Source organism: Neoarius graeffei, chromosome 1, assembly GCF_027579695.1.
Source record: "Neoarius graeffei isolate fNeoGra1 chromosome 1, fNeoGra1.pri, whole genome shotgun sequence".
NCBI classification, from domain to species: Eukaryota; Metazoa; Chordata; class Actinopteri; order Siluriformes; family Ariidae; genus Neoarius; species Neoarius graeffei.
The window spans coordinates 43,760,871-43,769,468 of record NC_083569.1 but is presented as its reverse complement, the minus strand read 5'-3'; the positions used below and the strand labels follow the sequence as shown (position 1 = coordinate 43,769,468).

Below are 8,598 nucleotides of genomic sequence, written 5' to 3'. Positions count from 1 at the left end.
GAGGACATGCCATGATCTGAAAAGCTTTAAATACTCAACCCAGTTGTAGTGCTTCAAAAGGAACTAAAAAAAAAAAAATACTAAAGTGTTCAGGTCAACAGAGACCTCCTGGTAATGAAGCTAGAACTCACACTTCAGAACAGGTGAAGTGGCCTGTGCTTTATAGGGATCATTTCAAATCAGTACTTTCTGAATTTAGGTGTACAGCAACATCAGAAGAGTTTATTTAAACATGAGCGATACACTTTGATTTTCTAGTCATACTCGTATTTTTCTGTTTTGTACATTGTAATTCTAAGTCCGTGCTCCCCACAATGAAGTGTAAGATTGGCTCGTCAGAACTGGAATTCTGTTTATTCCTTCAGAATTTTTGCACAACCAATGTTTGAATTGTGAATAATACTTCATTACAACACTTTGAAAATGCTCTTTTAAAAAAATATCACTTCCTGCATGAATAAAATTATTAAATCAATATGGTGTGGTTGCTGATAAAAATGTTTTCAGTTTTGTACCGTATAAAGGACCTGGTTGAAAAATATACTCATGTCAGTATTTTCATCTGTGACATATCCTTTTGAACATCGTTCATTCTAAAATAAAATTGGACATAAAGGTATAAAGAAATAATTTCTCAGCAAATAATACAGTGTCCGTCAATTTTAGTTGCACACATGACAAGAAGTTAGCAATACTGGAGTGTTATGCAAATATTAACATTCATGACAAAATCTCAGTCCTCCAAAACTATCACACAATTCTTCTAATCATTTAGTATTTTTGCTAATTCTGTCTCTAACATGCTCATGGATCCCCTGAATTCATAAAATAACACATATAACTTTTTAAGGTACTAAGAAGTGTTGATCATGATTCCATTCAGCTAGCATGATCTTGAACGAATTGAACACGAAAAGCCAGCCAATATATTATAGATACACACTCTCTTCATATCAGCATTCTCAAAGGCCAACGCTAGCTTACCTGCAACTCGACGCTGTTAATGCGGCAGTCCCTTTACCTTCCAGCCGGTGTAGCAGTAATGTTATCAAAAGCCAACGCTAGCTTACCCGCTACTCGGTGCTGTTAGCGTGGCAGTCCTTTTACCTTCCAGCTGGTGTAGTGTTAGTGAAGGCCAGTGCTAGCGCAGTCAAGCCAAATATTATTATTATTATTATTATTATTAGGGGCGGCACGGTAGTGTAGTGGTTAGCGCTGTCGCCTCACAGCAAGAAGGTCCGGGTTCGAGCCCCATGGCCGGTGAGGGCCTTTCTGTGCGGAGTTTGCATGTTGTCCGCGTGGGTTTCCTCCGGGTGTTCCGGTTTCCCCCACAGTCCAAAGACATGCAGGTTAGGTTAACTGGTGACTCTAAATTGACCGTAGGTGTGAATGTGAGTGTGAATGGTTGTCTGTGTCTATGTGTCAGCCCTGTGATGACCTGGCGACTTGTCCAGGGTGTACCCCGCCTTTCGCCCGTAGTCAGCTGGGATAGGCTCCAGCTTGCCTGTGACCCTGTAGAACAGCATAAAGTGGCTAGAGATGATGAGATGAGATTATTATCTCATTATTATTATTATTATTATTTTCCCTGTGTAATTTAGTTAGTTAATTTTAAAATCAACATCGACAACTACACACAACAGAGCGACCTGGCAGCCAAAATTCTCTCAAAATCTTCTGTATTTAACAAAGCAAACCTGGCGGCCATGTTTGCTTACAAAGTGTCACAGTCACTAGCTAGCATGAAAGTTTTACATCTCCGACGTGTCTCTTCCAGTTTTTCGATGTCTGTTGGTATGTTTTTCTCTTGTAAATATGCGTGAAGAATATCTAATGAAGTTTTGGTAGCCTTTTGGGTGTTCAGTGCATCTTCGGTTTCAGTTTTTAGTTTATTTATTTAGTGCTTAATCCGAGCAGTAGCATTGGATTAGCCTTGTCTTCTTTCTTTCCTGGCGGACAAAGAAATGATTCTGTGCATGCACAGCAGAAAAGTTTTGTCATTGGATATTCACATGAGCTCTGACATGTGATGTCGTGTTGTCTTGACAATGTGCAATATTGTAACAATATTGCACACTCAGTCTCCATTGGGGAGAGCGGCGTAATACATGGAGGATAAGTGATATGATAATATTGCATGCTATCAATAAACCCACTAGAAGGGAATAGAATGCATGTTTTTATTCCATTGAAAAAAGTGTCCTGTATTATATTATATTCCACTTGAATGTGCACTGCATGCTCAGATTAGTAGGCCTGTGTCTACACCAGCGTTTCTCAACCTTTTTTCAGTCGTGGCACCCTTCAGAAGTATGCAAATTCTCAAGGCACCGCCATATAAAATATACGCAGTCATGCTGACCATACGCTGACCCCGGCAGTGACGTTGTGACATGGGAAAGGGGGCCGTGAGACAAATTTTGATGATGCATGAAGCAGCGATGATCTGCATTAGTGTAACTGTCGTTTTTTGGAATTTTAATTCATTTTATTTATTTCAGTGTTAGAATATATAATTTTTTGACGGCACCCCTAACGAAGCCAGATGGCACCCCAGGGTGCTGCGGCACCCCAGTTGATAAAGGCTGGTCTACACCATTCCACCACCTCACTCTACTTAAAGGGGTCGACTCACCCTTCCCACAAGCTTCTGAACCAAGTGGTGAGTCACCATTTTCGGATCCATGGATATTTCAATGTTTGAAAAACAATCTGCAACAATCCGGCAACATCTTAATCAAATCAAATCAAATCAAGTTTATTTGTACAGCGCTTTTAACAATAAACATTGTCGCAAAGCAGCTTTACAGAATTTGAACGACTTAAAACATGAGCTAATTTTATCCCTAATCTATCCCCAATGAGCAAGCCTGTGGCGACGGTGGCAAGGAAAAACTCCCTCAGACGACATGAGGAAGAAACCTCGAGAGGAACCAGACTCAAAAGGGAACCCATCCTCATTTGGGCAACAACAGACAGCCTGACTATAATATTAACAGTTTTAACAGGTATAACCCTCAACTGTCCTCATGGGGCCGTCCTTCACAGGAGTGGGGCGATAAAACTCCGACCAGACACAGGGCACCAGGATGGATCAAGCAGGTCCGAGGGGCAGAAGAGGCCAGCATCTCAATCCCAGGATCAACATGTAACTCAGAGGGACAGATGGGGGGGGGGGGGGGAGAGAGAAAGAAAACACGTTGTTAGGTATGCCCTAAAAAGCCATTAAAAAGCCCTTAAGCCATAGGTCAAAAATTGTAATGTGAAATTTTAAAAATAAAAACACATGAGATTCTATATAAAATCAAGAAGTTTGGCCCAGTCTATTAGGGCTGTAATGTTCACATCAGAGGCAATTTTAAAACATTTGATTAGAGATAGATTTATTTCAGCTTTAATTCACTAGATCATAATTTCAGTTCATTGACATACACTAAAAGTCTGAAAGACTCCAGAAATTGATGTAATGTGATAAAGGTAAAGGAACCCATTCGTTACGTGACAAGCCTGAAGTTTTTTACTCAAGCTCCTCTTTTCACATTAAATGATTACAGACACAACACATCACCTGTAGAGGGCACTCATTCCTTCCGTCTTCTCTCTCTCTGGACAAGTTGCCAAGTCATCGCAGGGCCACAGAGAGACAAACAACCATTCACACTTACGGTCAACTTAAAGCCACCAATTAGCCTAACCTGCATGTCTTTGGACTGTAGGGGAAACCGGAGCACCTGGAGGAAACCCACACAGATACGGGGAGAACATGCAAACTCCACACAGAAAGGCCCTCGTCAGCCACTGGGCTCGAACCCAGAACCTTCATGCTGTGAGGCGACAGTGCTAACCACTACACTACCATGCTGCCCACATATTGCTGTCTATATTGTGATATTAACACCTTTGTTTCCATCCATTCATTATCTGTAGCCGCTTTATCCTGTTCTACAGGGTCGCAGGCAAGCTGGAGCCTATCCCAGCTGACTATGGGCGAAAGGCGGGGTACACCCTGGACAAGTCGCCAGGTCATCACAGGGCTGACACATAGACACAGACAACCATTCACACTCACATTCACACCTACGGTCAATTTAGAGTCACCAATTAGCCTAACCTGCATGTCTTTGGACTGTCGGGGAAACCGGAGCACCCGGAGGAAACCCATGCAGATACAGGGAGAACATGCAAACTCCACACAGAAAGGCCCTCGTCAGCCACTAGGCTCAAACCCAGGACCACCTTGCTGTGAGGTGACAGTGCTAACTAGGGCTGCGTACCTAAACGTAACATCAGGTACAGGTACCGGTACAGAGGTTTAGGTACAGGTCTGGACCTGTACCTGAACAATTTGACAAATTAACATGTGTTCTTCTGAACTTCTTCAATAATGACAGAAACATTAATAAACTGTTGACAACTTGTCAGTATCTTTATTCAAAGAAAACTGAACATAACTAGGTTTCCTGCCTCACTTCTCAGTCACCCTCTCAGTCTCACACTTAGTTAACTTTGGACAAAAAGTCATAAGTTGTCTCACAGCAAGACAACTTGCGTTGTGGCCCCCTGAAAGCTTTGTTACGTGATCCCAGACCTTACTGGTCTTCCCATGTGGCATGACAAACAAATTCACTCCGCGCAGTCCGCGGCCTTTAACTTCTCATCTCACTATCTCTAGCCGCTTTATCCTGTTCTACAGGGTCGCAGGCAAGCTGGAGCCTATCCCAGCTGACTATGGGCGAGAGGCAGCGTACACCCTGGACAAGTCGCCGGGTCATCACAGGGCTGACACATAGACACAGACAACCATTCACACTCACATTCACACCTACAGTCAATTTAGAGTCACCAGTTGACCTAACCTGCATGTCTTTGGACTGTGGGGGAAACCGGAGCACCCGGAGGAAACCCACGCGGACACGGGGAGAACATACAAACTCCGCACAGAAAGGCCCTTGCCAGCCACGGGGCTCGAACCCGGACCTTCTTGCTGTGAGGCGACAGCATTAACCACTACACCACCGTGCCGCCAGCCTTTAACTTACGCGGCAAAATTACACAAAGCAACAAAGGCCGCCAATGCCAGCAAAGGAAAAAATGGCTGACCTCCTTTTGAGTCTTTTTGACCAATCAGAACGCTGGATCAGCCAAGCTCTCGCAATGTCTCGTGAGACTGTGGCGAGAGGATCTCAAATCAAAGATGGATCTGCTTTCAAGTTTCAGCGTGGCATTTTACGTCTTTTCCAGTGCTAAATTTTCGCCTTTGTGGTAGGATTTACACATCTTCAGTCACAAAATAAGCATATACTTGGTGTAAATTTATATTGGTACAGTCCCGGTACTTCATGATCCGGTATTTTGGACCTGTACCGAATCGATTTTCACGGTACAGTACCGGTACACAGCCCTAGTGCTAACCACTACACCACCGTGCCACCCCTAACACCTTTGTATTTAAAAAAATAAATAAATACAAACTAAATGAAATTGAATGGCACCAAATGATGTTCAAAATCCTTTTGAAATTGTATTATTTCAGTGTTCGAATGTAACTTTTGTAGTTTAACCTTTCTTCATTTATATCGGTTTAATGCAGCACTCCTATTTTTTTCCAGCAGTTTGTTAACTAAATTATATATCGCAAATTACATTTTACATATCATACAAATGGGTGGCACGGTGGTGTAGTGGTTAGCGCTGTCGCCTCACAGCAAGAAGGTCCTGGGTTCAAGCCCCGGGGCCGGCGAGGGCCTTTCTGTGTGGAGTTTGCATGTTCTCCCCGTGTCCGCGTGGGTTTCCTCCGGGTGCTCCGGTTTCCCCCACAGTCCAAAGACATGCAGGTTAGGTTAACTGGTGACTCTAAATTGACCGTAGGTGTGAATGTGAGTGTGAATGGTTGTCTGTGTCTATGTGTCGGCCCTGTGATGACCTGCCGACTTGTCCAGGGTGTACCCCGCCTTTCGCCCATAGTCAGCTGGGATAGGCTCCAGATTGCCTGCGACCCTGTGGAAGGATAAAGCGGCTAGAGATAATGAGATGGGATGAGATATCGTACAAATGTTTTCAAATATCGCGATATGATTGTTTTGTCGTATCGCCCAGCTCTATCACCGTATATCGAGTTAAAAAGCTGAACCGGAAGTGACGCTTTCTACAGCCCAAAGCGGGTGGTTCAAAGTAAGATGGCGATACGTGTGTAGCAAAGTACAGCAGGGTAGGTTTCATTACACCTGTTCACAGCACTGAAATGCATATATTTACTTGCTAATGTTATCATAATTGTATGAGTATAGTTTATTAATGGTATATCATATATTAATACAGCTTGCACGTATAGTAAAGTAGCGGGTTGGAGAGTTGTAGCTAAGCTAAGCTAAGCTAGCAGCATTCACAGCTACAGCTGACTGAACAACATGGAGAGCAGTAAAGATGCTAGCTGGCTCTGCACAGAGAGACTATGAACAACACAAAGACTGACTATAATTCTTAAAAACAAGTCCATATGTGATTTAAATGTATGAAATAAATGGCTAGTTATCTAACAGTAAACACAGCACAGACCTGCTGCACCATGGAAACGGCTCAGTATGTTGCTCATAAACACTGATGCTTTCACAGTAGAGCTTTACTGGAGCTAAAATGTTTCCAAAATCATCTAGTCTGCTAATCAACATTCATATAATTATAAACTACCTGACCTCGATCCTTCCAGAGCTTCTTCATATAGCTTCACAATATGATCAACAAGTATTTAATCAGCTCATCAAACCTGCCTGCCCGCCCATATATACAGGTGCTGGTCATATAATTAGAATATCATGAAAAAGTTGATTTATTTCAGTAATTCTATTCAAAAAGTGAAACTTGTGTATGAGTGATTCCACGCTTATGGGTACTGAAATGGGGACATGAACTTATTTTTAAAAATTCACCTAAAACCATTTCTTTTTTTACCATCAGGTCACAAAACATGTAATCTTTAATGAATGATATGTTAAAAGATGACTTTAATTTTCTGAGATGTAATAAAAACATATTTATATGCCAAAGTCAGAACGTAACAGAAGTGTTGTGGACATATATATTCTCAATTTTAACAATATAATATAATGAATAAACATGTGTAGTAGAATAAACGTACACATTCTTTCAATAAGATTAACATGGTATATAGCTAGATTGTAATTAATTTGTAACAGACGCGAGATGGACAATCGTAACAGAAGTAATGTAACAGACATCGTTTTGGAACTCATAGGCTTGACTTTGGCATATAAATATGTTTTTATTACATCTCAGAAAATTGAAGTTATCTTTTAACATATCATTCATTAAAGATTACATGTTTTGTGACCTGATGGTAAAAAAAGAAATGGTTTTAGGTGAATAAGTTCATGTCCCCATTTCAGTACCCATAAGCGTGGAATCACTCATATTATATTCATTCATTACACACAGACTGATATATTTCAGGTGTTTATTTCTTTTAATTTTGATGATTATAACTGACAACTAATGAAAACCCCAAATTCAGTATCTCAGAAAATTAGAATATCGTGAAAAGGTTCAATATTGAAGACGCCTGGTGCCGCACTCTAATCAGCTAATTAACTCAAAACAACTGCAAAGGCCTTTAAATGGTCTCTCAGTCGAGTTCTGTAGGCGACACAATCATGGGGAAGACTGCTGACTTGACAGTTGTCCAAAAGACGACCATTGACACCTTGCACAAGGAGGGCAAGACACAAACACTACGTTCACACTGCAGGCTGAAGTGACTCAAATCCGATTTTTTCGCCCATGTGTGACCTGTATCCGATCTTTTATTGACAATATGAACGACACAGATCCGATTTTTTCAAATCCGACCCAGGCCGTTTGGATATGTGGTCCTAATTCCGATTCCTATCCGATCTTTTCATATGCGACTTCAGTCTGAACCGCCAGGTCGCATTCATCCGACTTACACGTCATCAACAAGCCACAAACGTCACTATTCTGCGCTGAAGTAGGCGGCGGGTCTCTCAAAAAAGTTACAACAACATGGCTTTGATGTTCCTTTGAACGGAGGTTGCAGTCACTACCCCACAGAACGCCTGAGCCAAAACCCTTGCCCTCTTCCTTCTCAACCTCCTCCTTAACATCAGGCTATTGTGCATGTTCTGGCTCCGTCGCAACAACAACTGCATCATCGCCAGGTACTCCATGCTGGCTACTGTCATACACAGGAAACTTTAGGTTACTTCCGTAAACGCTGGCCATGCTCACTGCGTGTGACGTCGTCGTATCCTGCAATGCGCATGCGGAACACTTTTAGTTCGCTTTTCGTTCATACTGAGGATCACATACAAGTCGCGTATATTTGTTAATGTGAACGACCTCACAAAAAAATCGGATTTCACAAAAAAATCGGAATTGAGCATTAAGCCTTGCAGTGTGAACGTAGTGTAAAGGTCATTGCTAAAGAGGCTGGCTGTTCACAGAGCTCTGTGTCCAAGCACATTAATAGAGAGGCAAAGGGAAGGAAAAGATGTGGTAGAAAAAAGTGTACGAGCAATAGGGATAACCGCACCCTGGAGAGGATTGTGAAACAAAACCCATTCA

General features: G+C 42.1%; 1 protein-coding gene across 3 annotated transcripts in view; it reads left to right on the top strand.

The window, feature by feature from the left end:
• The first annotated feature begins 6,155 nt into the window (after positions 1–6,155).
• lrrcc1 (leucine rich repeat and coiled-coil centrosomal protein 1) overlaps positions 6,156–8,598 on the top strand; it is an 89,967-nt gene continuing 87,524 nt past the window's right edge. The window contains exon 1 of one of the 3 annotated variants that reach the window (XM_060932244.1): positions 6,156–6,208. The gene's annotated coding sequence lies outside the window, so the exon portion shown is untranslated. The remainder of the gene's footprint in view (positions 6,209–8,598) is intronic. The other 2 variants (XM_060932234.1, XM_060932251.1) reach the window with 2 other exon arrangements.